Below are 13,424 nucleotides of genomic sequence, written 5' to 3' on the forward strand. Positions count from 1 at the left end.
TCTTACGACAGCTTCTCGTAAGTTGACTCCGCGGTTCATTGGTCCGTTCCGTGTCTCCCAGGTCGTCAATCCTGTCGCTGTGCGACTGCTTCTTCCGCGACATCTTCGTCGCGTCCATCCTGTCTTCCATGTCTCCTGTGTCAAGCCCTTTCTTCGCACCCCCGTTCGTCTTCCCTCCCCCCTCCCGTCCTTGTCGAGAGCGCACCTATTTACAAGGTACATAAGATCATGGACATGCGTTCTCGGGGACGGGGTCACCAATACTTAGTGGATTGGGAGGGTTACGGTCCTGAGGAGAGGAGTTGGGTTCCGTCTCGGGACGTGCTGGACCGTTCACTCATTGATGATTTCCTCCGTTGCCGCCAGGATTCCTCCTCGAGTGCGCCAGGAGGCGCTCGGTGAGTGGGGGGTACTGTCATGTTTTGTCATTTATTATCTTGTCTTGTCCCTGTGCTTCCCATTCTATTCGTTTCCCTCTGCTGGTCTTATTAGGTTCTTTCCCTCTTTCTATCCCTCTCTCTCCCCTCCCTCTCTCACTCTCTCGCTCTCTCTTCTCTCTATCGTTCCGTTCCTGCTCCCAGCTGTTCCTATTCCCCTAATCAATCATTTAGTCTTCCCACACCTGTTCCCGATCCTTTCCCCTGATTAGAGTCCCTATTTCTTCCTTTGTGTTCCGTTCCTGTCCTGTCGGTTCCTTGTCTAGAATTCACCGTGCTGTGTTTGTGTATCGCCCTGTCGTGTCGTGTTTTCCTCAGATGCTGCGTGGTGAGCAGGTGTCTGAGTCTGTCTGGTTCAAGTGCCTTCCCGAGGCAACCTGCTGTTCACCTGCTGTTCAAGATCGAGTCTCCAGTTTGTTCTCGTCATTTCGAGTGAAAGTTGTGTTTTTTGTTTGTATTTACTTTACTGGATTAAAGACTCTGTTTTCGCCAAGTCGCTTTTGGGTCCTCTTTCACCTGCATGACAGTTTCCACTGCTCCAGAGTCCAATGGCAACGAGCTTATACAACTCTAGCCGATGCTTGGCATTACGCATGGTGAACTTAGGCTTCTGTGGAAACACATTTCATGAAGCTCCTGACGAACAGTTCTTGTGCTGATGTTGCTTCCTGAGTCAGTTTGGAACTTGGTAGTGAGTGCTGCAATCGAGGACAGATGATTTTTATGCGTTGTGCTCTTCAGCACTCAGCGTTCCTGTTCTGTGAGCTTGTGTGGCTTACCACTTTGTGGCTGGGCTGTTGTTGCTCCTAGACGTTTCCACTTCACAATAAAGGCATTTACAGTTGACCGGGGCAGCTCTAGCACGACAGACATTTGACAAACTGACTTGTTAGAAAGGTGACATCCTATGACGGTGCCACGTTGAAAGTCACTGAGCTCTTTAGTAAGGCCATTCTACTGTCAATGTTTGTCTATGGAGATTGCATGGCGGTGTACTCGATTGTATAAACCTGTCAGCAACGGTGTGGCTGAAATCGCTGAATACACATTTAAAAGGAGAGTTCACATACTTTTGTATATATAGTGTATATATTAAGCAATGCAACCACTGCTCGAAATGGCAGTTATCATAATCCCCACAACAGCCATGATTCAGAACATCTTAACCTCAGTGATTTACAAACTTGTCCCTGGTTTGGAAAATAAAAAGGTTCAATGGAACACTCAATGTGATATATGTATTTTAATTGGCAAAAGACATGTATAGGCAATAGACCACTGATAAAACATGTAAACATTCCTCCAATTAATGACATTCAATTCAATAATATGTAATAATTATTGTTGTTTCAATATAAACAATTGTCTTTCTGGATTGCTATCATTTTGGGAACCTAACATTGCACTGGGTGTAACACAAATAGTTAAATTCAAAGAGCTAAATTTTGTCAAACAATTAAACTCATTAACTCAAAATGAATTATCGGATTAAACTAAAATCATAGACAGGCCTTTTTACTGTTAGGCATTTAGGTCCTATAGCGGCCATCAAACAGCCTTTCTTTAAATTACTATAGCGGCCTCGAACGCTCAAGTTTTTCGACCAATAATATCTGTGTCAATATCGCAAAATTAACTTGCTACCAACTTGTTGTCATATTTATGTGGCGGTTGTCATCAACCGGAAACAGGGTATGCTGTCATTTGACTTAAAAAATAAAAATAAAACATTACTCAAAATGACGCCGCCGATGAGGCCACGACTTTTCACTGTGGAAGAGGCTGTATCTACATTGGTTGGTGATACGAATGTGTTCACTGTCACGCCTTGGTCTTAGTATTTTGTGTTTTCTTTATATATTTGGTCAGGCCAGGGTGTGACATGGGTTATTGTGGTGTGTTTTTTGTCTTGGGGTTTTGTGGGGCGTCGACGTAGTCTATGGCTGCCTGAGGCGGTTCTCAATCAGAGTCAGGTGATTCTCGTTGTCTCTGATTGGGAACCATATTTAGGCAGCCATATTCTGTGAGTGTTTTCGTGGGTGATTGTTCCTGTCTTTGTGTTAGTTAGCACTAGATAGGCTGTATAGGTTCTCGTTCCGTTTGTTGTTTTGTATATTTATTGTTATTTCATGTATCGCAATTCTTCATTAAAGAACATGAGTAACCACCACGCTGCATTTTGGTCCGACTCTCCTTCAACAGACGAACGGCGTTACAGAATCACCCACCACCCCCGGACCGTGCGGCGTGGTAACAGGCAGCGACAGCAGGTGCAGCGTAAAGAGGAACGGACATGGGAGGATGAATTGTTCAGAGAAGGACCTTGGGATCAGCCTGGAGAATATCGCCGCCCCAAAGAAGAACTGGAGGCGGTGAGAGCTGAGAGGCGCTGGAATGAGGAGAAGCAACAGCGGCAGCAGGAGCAAAAATATAGGGACTACACTACTTAGGAGGAAATAGACAGGTGGGCGGTTGACCCAGGGAGAGTACCGGAGCCCGCCTGGGATTCGCTGGAGCAGTGCGAAGAGGGTTATAGGAGAATGGAGTTGGAGAGACAATCACGACGGCGCAGAAGAAAGCCTGTGAGTCAGCCCCAAAAATGTATTGAGGGGGGTGGGTGCTCAGGGAGAGAGTGGCAGAGTCAGGAGATAGACCTGAGCCAACTCTCCTTGTAAATCGTGAGGAGCCAAGGAGGAGACCAGAACCAGAGCCTGTGTTAGAGGTGAGCGAAGCAGAGACTGTGAATGAGTTAATGGGGAAAGTGGAGGAGAGAGTAATGAGGGAGTTGCTAGCTTGGTGCTTTAGGTACAAGATTCGTCCGACGGAGCTTGTCGGGGATTTGATGGCACCTGGGTCAGCGCTCCATACTCACCCTGAGGTGCGTGTTAGTTGGCTGGTGATAATTTTGCCAGCCTCACGCACTAGGCCTCCTGTGTACCTACCTAGCCTTGCACGTCCTGTGCCAGCCCTGCTCTCAGGCTCTCCAGTACACCTTCACGGTCCAGTCCATCCTGTGCCACCTTCACACACCAGTCCTCCGGTGGCAGCTCCCCGCACCAGGTTTCCTGTGCGTGTCCTCGATCCAGTACCACCAGTTCCAGCACCACGCACCAGGCCTTCAGTGCGCCTCACCTGTTCAGCGCTTCCAGAGCCTTCCTCCTCTACAGCGCTGCCGGAGCCTCCTGCCTGTTCAGCGCAGCCTGAGCTGCCAGTCTGCATAGAGCAGCCTGAGCTGCCAGACTGCATGGAGCAGCCAGAGCTGCCAGACTGCATGGAGCAGCCAGAGCTGCCAGTCTGCATGGAGCAGCCAGAGCTGCCAGTCTGCATGGAGCAGCCAGAGCTGTCGGTCTGCATGGAGCAGCCAGAGCTGCCAGTCTGCATGGAGCAGCCAGAGCTGTCAGCCTGCATGGAGCAGCCTGAGCTGTCAGTCTGCATGGAGCAGCCTGAGCTGTCTATCTGCATGGAGCAGCCAGAGCTGCCAGTCTGCATGGAGCAGTCAGAGCTTCCAATCTGCATGGAGCAGCCAGAGCTGCCAATCTGCATGGAGCAGCCAGAGCTGCCAGTCTGCATGGAGCAGCCAGAGCAGCTATATCCGCCAGTCAGCCATGATCTTCCAGATCTGCCAGTCAACCAGAATCTTCCAGATCTGCCAGTCAAACAGTCTCTTCCAGATCTGCCAGTCAACCAGTCTCTTCTAGATCTGCCAGTCAACCAGACTCTTCCAGATCTGCCAGTCAACCAGACTCTTCCAGATCCGCCAGCCAGCCAGGATCTACCGGAGCCAACTACCTGCCTGAGCTTCCTCTCAGTGCTGAGCTTCCTCTCAGTGCTGAGCTTCCTCTCAGTGCTGGGCTTCCCCTCAGTGCTGAGCTGCCCCTCAGTGCTGGGCTTTCCCTCAGTGCTGGGCTTCCCCTCAGTGCTGAGCTGCCCCTCAGTGCTGAGCTGCCCCTCAGTCCCGAGCTGCCCTTCAGTCCCGAGCTGCCCCTCAGTCCCGAGCTGCCCCTCAGTCCCGAGCTGCCCCTCAGTCCAGTGGGGTTCTGGGTGAGGACTACTAGGCCATGGTCGGCGGCGAGGGTGGACTATCCCAGGACACGAAGGGGAGGAACTATGACATTTATAGAGTGGGGTCCACGTCCCGAGCTGGAGCCACCACCATGGACAGACGCCCACCCGGACCCTCCCTATGGTTTTGAGGTGCGTCCGGGAGTCCGCACCTTAGGGGGGGGTTCTGTCACGCCTTGGTCTTAGTATTTTGTGTTTCCTTTATATATTACACGCTTTATATACACGCTGCATTTTGGTCCGACTCCTTCAACAGACGAACGCCGTTACATTCACGTCCTTGCACTTTGAAAAGCGATGGTGTCGAGGTGAGTGAATAAGCAAACAAAAGATTAACAGTACCAGTCAAAAGTTTGGACATACCTACTCATTCAAGGGTTTTTCTTTATTTTTACTATTTTCTACATTGGAGAATAACAGTGAAATACATCAACTTTTGACTGGTACTGTTTAAATGTAATTTTTAATCAAAATCAAATATCTAAATGATCCTTGGTATTCCACAATTAGCTTTGTCAAAAATGTTATGTAAGTAATGACTACAAGCCTATGCTACTATCTGGTGGGCCCATTAGATCTGGAGTGACTATTGTTAACCAATTATAAAGCTCATTTCCTGTCATTTTACCATGTTTATGTGTGTTCATGTGATGAATCTGAGTTACTCAAACATTACAACAAAACAAAAAACGTTAGCTGACATGGGCTAGTTGATATGGACATTTCTGACCAGTCCTAAAGAGCTCTAAGGTCTGCAATGACTGACAAGACAAGAGAAAAACTGATGGTGCACTACCAAATTTCGAAATTTGACATTTTCATGAGTAAGTCTGATTGAGTTCTACGTCACCTCCCTGCAGAGGGTGATTGTCCTATCTTCAGTTGGACTTCTATTGGAGAAGGGCATCTATGCTACTGTAGTTGCTACTTCTTCAGGGACAACTCTTAGTATTGAATTGACATTAAAAAACCTAGGGAGCTTCTCTTGCATTTCAGTAACTCATGGCAGTCTCTCACACCTGTGGCTTAAGTTAGGGTTATGCCTCCCCCTACTGGAGACACTAGTATGGACCAGTGGTTCAGTCAAAATGGTTTTGGTTGTGTTGTGAGTCCAATCAGAAGAGAACAACATGTCCATTTCTCTGGGAAAATGCCGGACTTGGTGGAATCTGCGGTCCGCTCATACTGAGTGTTTCTGGCCAGCTGACCAATGTCCTGCTTGAGTTTGGTTCAGTTGTATCTGGTATGGGTTTATGGATTTCCATTAAAGTTTTTTGTTAAAAGCTATATTTTGACTATTTATTTATCTTGAAATATCCCTAGCATGTGTGATTGTTTTGCAAAAAATGTGATGTTGTTTATAAATAACATGTTAATGATATTGTTATATGATGGATCCAAATACAAATTATACTTACAAAGTATCCTAATTTAGATTATTATGACAATACAAAGAGTATCCACTGTTAATACAAACTATTATTGCTATTTTAGAGTTTCTTGTAATTTTGCATGATGTTGTCCACTTTGGATGAAATCCATTCATGTGATTGAACATGTGAACCAAACTGATTTACATATTATAATCCATTGGAATTGTACATTCACAATTAAAATACAGAACAAACCACACTGGTCCCTCATGTGACCTTTACAAAAATGAGCAGTCAATTTGACCATTGAAAACCTTGGATACATTTAAATTACAAGGATGAGTTGACAAAAATGTGTTTGAATGTTGGTCAGGTCAGAACAAAGTGACATATTAGTGACAGGTTGAGACACCCTGTTTATTCACATGAAAGGAGACAGTGTGTGTGTTTACTCAAAATGTTACAATTTGAAGTTGAATTATGAAGAAAAAATACTTCAACCATAGACTGTATTTTATAAAGTAATCATAGAAAATGTTGTTTGTATGTGAAAATGTAAAAAATATATAACTTCACTCGGCAACTCAGGAACATTCACTGTCTTCTTGGTAACAACTACAGTCCAAAACTCCGCAGTCCAATTACAAGTATACCCATAACATGACACGGCTTGCTTGAAAATATGGAGAGTGGTACTCAGTAATGTCTTGTATTGGATTTGCCCCGAACATAACACTTTGCCACAGTTTTTGCAGTATTACTTAAGTGCATTGTTGCAAACTGGGTGGATGTTTTCAAATATTTGTATTCTTTACAGGCATCCTCTATCAATTAGGTTAGTATTGTGGAATACCTACAATGTTGTTGATCCATTCTCAGTTTTCTCCTATCACAGCCATTAAACTCTGTAACTGTTTTAAAGTTACCAGTGGTTTCCTTCCTCTCCGGCAACTGAGTTAGGATGGACACCTGTGTCTTTGTAGTGACTTAGTATATTGATACACCATCCAAAGTGAAATTAATAACTTCACTGTGCTCAAAGGGATAGTCTGCTATATTTTTAGGTGCCCTTAGTGAGGCATTGAAAAACCTCCCTAGTCTATGTGGTTGAATCTGTTTTTGAAATTCACCGCTCAACTGAGGGACCTTGCAGATAATTGTATGTGTGGGGTACAGAGATGAGGTAGTCATTAAAAAAGTATATTTAACACACAAGTTAGTGAGTTAGTGAGTCCATGCAACTTGTTAAGCATATTTTTACTCATAGGCTTGCCATAACATAAGGGTGGAATACTTATTGACTCAAGACATTTCAGCTTTTCATTTTTTATTCATTTGTATACATTTCATAAAATATAGAATTACACTTTGATATTATGGGGTATTGGATGTAGGCCAATGACACCCCAAAATCACCATTTTATCCGTTTAATTCAGGCTGAATTAATTTAATTCAGGCTGTAACATAGAAACCCACAAAGGGTGTGAATACTTCCTGAAGGCACTGTAGTTTTGCTTGAGAATTGTTCCTGACATAACATCATTAGGAATAAAGAATATACATTTGTAAGGTTATACATTTAGATGTGGGTAATGCTGTTAAGAGTAAGCATTCTGACAATGACAGAATTATAATTATTTTAGATTCATGCAAATATCCTGAAAATGGCTTAACTAACAATTAAAACATAAAAATAGATATTGTCAACAATTTATTAAGATTGTATTTCCATTCTAAGGTGAACAACACTTTGTGTAGGTTGGACATTGATCTTTTCAACACGAAAGGCAGGGTGACATCTGAAAGGCAGATTGACATCTAATCAAATTTCTACAATCTGAGCCAAATAACAACAAATCAACTTGGCCATGCTATCCAATTTTGTTAATGATATACTTATGAAACAGGCATGGTTAGCAAAGTTTTATTTTAAAAGTCTCGGACTGTTGTTCCTAATAGTCCACCGGCCATGAGAGTGGTTGTCCTTGCACTGACTCTAGCCCTTGTACATTGCTTTTGAGATCATATAATTTTGAAAGAAATGTAATTTTGCCATTCGGATTAATTTGAAATAGTATGTAGTGAATGCAAACTGAATAATGTCTTTATTTTTCTATCCATCGTATAGCGAGTCAATATTTTAACTTTGGTAAGTTATGTTACATTAGGAATTTGTACTTATTATAAGTACAAGGCTCTTCACAAGGCTCTTCACCCAGAGCTCCGTATGATTGCCACCTTTGTGCTTTTCGAAACAAAGCTGGCAACTACTCTTGCAGATGCAGTAGTAAAGGATGCCAATCTGCAGGTCGCTAGCTTTGTCAACTCTCTCATGAAGGCCAAGACCAAATGCACCGCCCCTGACTTTACCCCAGTGCAAGAGCACTCTTCAAATTCTCAATACATGTCGTCTAGATTTGCATCTGCATTTGAATCTAATTGCATTGTATTTTCCCATTTTAGTGCTGCTGCCCGCAATGTTGCATTCAAGATCCTAAGCCCAAAATTTGACTGAGCTTCCGTTTCAGCAAAGCCACCCACCTGGATTATTAGCATTGTAAAAGCCTCATGAACTGAACTCCTACAATCTTAATGGTTTTGGGGTGCCCATGGAGCTCAGCTTCTATACGGCTGCCGTAGCAACTGTCAGTCGTATGTGCTCACCAACAAGAATGTAATGAAGCAGTAATGCTGTTGTTGTTTTAATTCATCTTGGGTTTCATAGTCACATTGGCTATATTCATCCATTCCCATTTTCATAGTGCAAGCCACCATAGTCCCAGCTCATGAAGACCAGGCTGCATCACATCCGGCTGTGATTGGGAGTCCCATAGGGCGGCATACAATTGGCCCAGCATCCACTGGGTTTGGCCAGAGTAGGCCGTATTTGTAAATAGGAATTTGTTCTTAACTGACTTGCCTAGTTAAATAAAGGTGAAATATATATATATATATATATATATATATATATTTTTTTTTTTTTTAAAGACGAACATTCAGCTGCAGGCCAAGTTTACACCAAGGTGCATACAATACCAGTCAAAAGTTTAGGCACACTTACTCATTCAAGGGTTTTTCTTTATTTTTACCATTTTCTACACTGTAGAATAATCAAATCAAATTTATTTGTCACATACACATGGTTAGCAGATGTTAATGCGAGTGTAGCGAAATGCTTGTGCTTCTGTGTAGGTGTAGGTGTCCTGGAGGGCAGGTAGTTTGCCCCCGGTGATGCGTTGTGCAGACCTCACTACCCTCTGGAGAGCCTTACGGTTGAGGGCGGAGCAGTTGCCGTACCAGGCGGTGATACAGCCCGCCAGGATGCTCTCGATTGTGCATCTGTAGAAGTTTGTGAGTGCTTTTGGTGACAAGCCAAATTTCTTCAGCCTCCTGAGGTTGAAGAGGCGCTGCTGCGCCTTCTTCACGATGCTGTCTGTGTGAGTGGACCAATTCAGTTTGTCTGTGATGTGTATGCCGAGGAACTTAACTTGCTACCCTCTCCACTACTGTTCCATCGATGTGGATAGGGGGGTGTTCCCTCTGCTGTTTCCTGAAGTCCACAATCATCTCCTTAGTTTTGTTGACGTTGAGTGTGAGGTTATTTTCCTGACACCACACTCCGAGGGCCCTCATCTCCTCCCTGTAGGCCGTCTCGTCGTTGTTGGTAATCAAGCCTACCACTGTTGTGTCGTCCGCAAACTTGATGATTGAGTTGGAGGCGTGCGTGGCCACGCAGTCGTGGGTGAACAGGGAGTACAGGAGAGGGCTCAGAACGCACCCTTGTGGGGCCTCAGTGTTGAGGATCAGAGGGGAGGAGATGTTGTTACCTACCCTCACCACCTGGGGGCGGCCCGTCAGGAAGTCCAGTACCCAGTTTCACAGGGCGGGGTCGAGACCCAGGGTCTCGAGCTTGAGGACGAGCTTGGAGGGTACTATGGTGTTGAATGCCGAGCTGTAGTCGATGAACAGCATTCTCACATAGGTATTCCTCTTGTCCAGATGGGTTAGGGCAGTGTGCAGTGTGGTTGAGATTGCATCGTCGGTGGACCTATTTGGGCGGTAAGCAAATTAGAGTGGGTCTAGGGTGTCAGGTAGGGTGGAGGTGATATGGTCCTTGACTAGTCTCTCAAAGCACTTCATGATGACGGAAGTGAGTGCTACGGGGCGGTAGTTGTTTAGCTCAGTTACCTTAGCTTTCTTGGGAACAGGAACAATGGTGGCCCTCTTGAAGCATGTGGGAACAGCAGACTGGTATAGGGATTGATTGAATATGTCCGTAAACACACCGGCCAGCTGGTCTGCGTATGCTCTGAGGGCGCGGCTGGGGATGCCGTCTGGGCCTGCAGCCTTGCGAGGGTTAACGCGTTTAAAGGTCTTACTCACCTCGGCTGCAGTGAAGGAGAGACCGCATGTTTTCGTTGCAGGCCGTGTCAGTGGCACTGTATTGTCCTCAAAGGGGGCAAAAAAAGTTATTTAGTCTGCCTGGGAGCAAGACATCCTGGTCCGTGACTGGGCTGGATTTCTTCCTGTTGTCCGTGATTGACTGTAGACCCTGCCACATGCCTCTTGTGTCTGAGCCGTTGAATTGAGATTCTACTTTGTCTCTGTACTGACGCTTAGCTTGTTTGATAGCCTTGCGGAGGGAATAGCTGCACTGTTTGTATTCGGTCATGTTACCAGACACCTTGCCCTGATTAAAAGCAGTGGTTTCCGCTTTCAGTAATAGTAAAGACATAACTGTGATATAACACATATGGAACCATGTAGTAACCCAAAAAGTGTTAAACAAATCATAATTGCAACCCTTTGCCTTGATGACAGCTTTGCACACTCTTGGTATTCTCCCAACCAGCTCCATGAGTTAGTCACCTGGAATCCATGTCAATTAACAGGTTGTTAAAAGTTAATTTGTGGAATTTCTTTCCTGAGTCAATCAGTTGTGTTGTGACAATGTACGGTTGGTATAATGAAAATAGCCCTATTTGGTAAAAGACCAAGTCTATATTATGGCAAGAACAGCTCAAATAAGCAAAGAGAAACATCAGTCCATCTTTACTTTAAGACATGAAGGTCAGTCAATATGAAACATTTCATTTCTGTTCAGACCATTGATCTCATTGCATCTGTACGGTATGTAGTAGCTTTTTCTAGAACAGGTAGTAAAATGGATTTACTAGCATTACATATTCCATGGTTCTATTGAATGCATACATTTAAACTGTCTTCCACTGCTAGTGTTGAGACCCTTGCATTGGCAAGAAACGTGGAAGACATCGCAGCTGTAAAAATCACACTAATGATTCCTGTCACCCTATATGTATCACAGCTGTCAAAGGAGATATTCCCATCTAAGATTGCATCTTCTATGATTGGTAGTTTGGTAAGATTAATATTCTATTTTGACACTACTTTTCAGCAGCCATTTCTTCTTGTAGTAATGACCTCTAATCTCTTTCCCGTCTTGTCTTTTTTTCAGTCAAGGTCATCTGAAATCACTTACAATGATATACCTTCCAACTTCATGCCCAAGAATGAATGTGTGCTAAATCCAAATTCTTCGGAATCAAGGCATGTGCTGAGATTGAATCTCACACGGAACCCAAACCGGCTGCACGCTTGCGCGATCGTGCGCAAATATTTTGTCCCCCTACACCAAACGTGATCACAACACGCAGGTTAAAATATCAAAACAAACTCTGAACCAATGACATTAATTTGGGGATAGGTCGAAAAGCAATAAACATGTATGGTAAATTAGCTAGTTAGCTTGCTAGCTAATTTGTCCTGGGATATAAACATTGAGTTGTTATTTTAGCCTTCCCGAAGCGACCTGCAGTCAGTGGTCGCGTCTCCAATCGTTCCTCTCTACTGACGAGTGGATTTCAGTTTTCCTGTTTTTGCATTTACCTAGATAATATCCAGGATTATCGCTTTTGTTTAAGACTGGAATAAAGACTCTGTTTCTGTTAAGTCGCTTTTGGGTCCTCATTCACCAGCATAACAGAAGGATCCGACCAAGAATGGACCCAGCGACTACGGATTCTCGCAACACTGCCGTCGAGTTCCAGGGAGCAATGCTCGGCAGACACGAGCAGGAATTGTCTGCTGCTCGTCATGCCGTTGAGACCCTGGCCGCTCAGGTTTCCGACCTCTCAGGACAGTTTCAGAGTCTTCGTCTCGTGCCACCAGCTACTTCCTGGTCTTCCGAGTCTCCGGAACCTAGGGTTAATAACCCACCATGTTACTCTGGGCAGCCCACTGAGTGCCGCTCCTTTCTCACCCAGTGTGATATTGTGTTCTCTCTCCAACCCAACACATACTCAAGAGAGAGAGCTCGGATCGCTTACGTCATATCACTCCTTACTGGTCGGGCTCGGGAGTGGGGCACAGCTATCTGGGAGGCAAGGGCTGAGTGTTCTAACGATTATCTGAACTTTAAAGAGGAGATGATACGGGTTTTTGATCGTTCAGTTTTTGGGAAGGAGGCTTCCAGGGCCCTGGCTTCCCTATGTCAAGGTGATCGATCCATAACGGATTACTCTATAGAGTTTCGCACTCTTGCTGCCTCCAGTGACTGGAACGAGCCGGTGTTGCTCGCTCGTTTTCTGGAGGGACTCCACGCTGAGGTTAAAGATGAGATTCTCTCCCGGGAGGTTCCTTCCAGCGTGGACTCTTTGATTGCACTCGCCATCCGCATAGAACGACGGGTAGATCTTCGTCACCGAGCTCGTGGAAGAGAGCTCGCGTTAACGGTGTTCCCCCTCTCCGCATCTCAACCATCTCCTCCCACCGGCTCAGAGACTGAGCCCATGCAGCTGGGAGGTATTCGCATCTCGACTAAGGAGAGGGAACGGAGGATCACCAACCGCCTTTGCCTCTATTGCGGTTCTGCTGGACATTTTGTCATTTCATGTCCAGTAAAAGCCAGAGCTCATCAGTAAGCGGAGGGCTACTGGTGAGCGCTACTACTCAGGTCTCTCCATCAAGATCCTGTACTACCTTGTCGGTCCATCTACGCTGGACCGGTTCGGCTGCTTCCTGCAGTGCCTTGATAGACTCTGGGGCTGAGGGTTGTTTTATGGACGAAGCATGGGCTCGGAAACATGACATTCCTCTCAGACAGTTAGGGAAGCCCACGCCCATGTTCGCCTTAGATGGTAGTCTTCTCCCCAGTATCAGATGTGAGACACTACCTTTAACCCTCACAGTATCTGGTAACCACAGTGAGACCATTTCCTTTTTGATTTTTCGTTCACCTTTTACACCTGTTGTTTTGGGTCATCCCTGGCTAGTATGTCATAATCCTTCTATTAATTGGTCTAGTAATTCTATCCTATCCTGGAACGTTTCTTGTCATGTGAAGTGTTTAATGTCTGCTATCCCTCCTGTTTCTTCTGTCCCCTCTTCTCAGGAGGAGCCTGGTGATTTGACAGGAGTGCCGGAGGAATATCATGATCTGCGCACGGTCTTCAGTCGGTCCAGAGCCAACTCCCTTCCTCCTCACAGGTCGTATGATTGTTGTATTGATCTCCTTCCGGGGACCACTCCCCC

This window comes from Oncorhynchus gorbuscha, linkage group LG06, assembly GCF_021184085.1.
Source record: "Oncorhynchus gorbuscha isolate QuinsamMale2020 ecotype Even-year linkage group LG06, OgorEven_v1.0, whole genome shotgun sequence".
Classification (NCBI taxonomy): domain Eukaryota; kingdom Metazoa; phylum Chordata; class Actinopteri; order Salmoniformes; family Salmonidae; genus Oncorhynchus; species Oncorhynchus gorbuscha.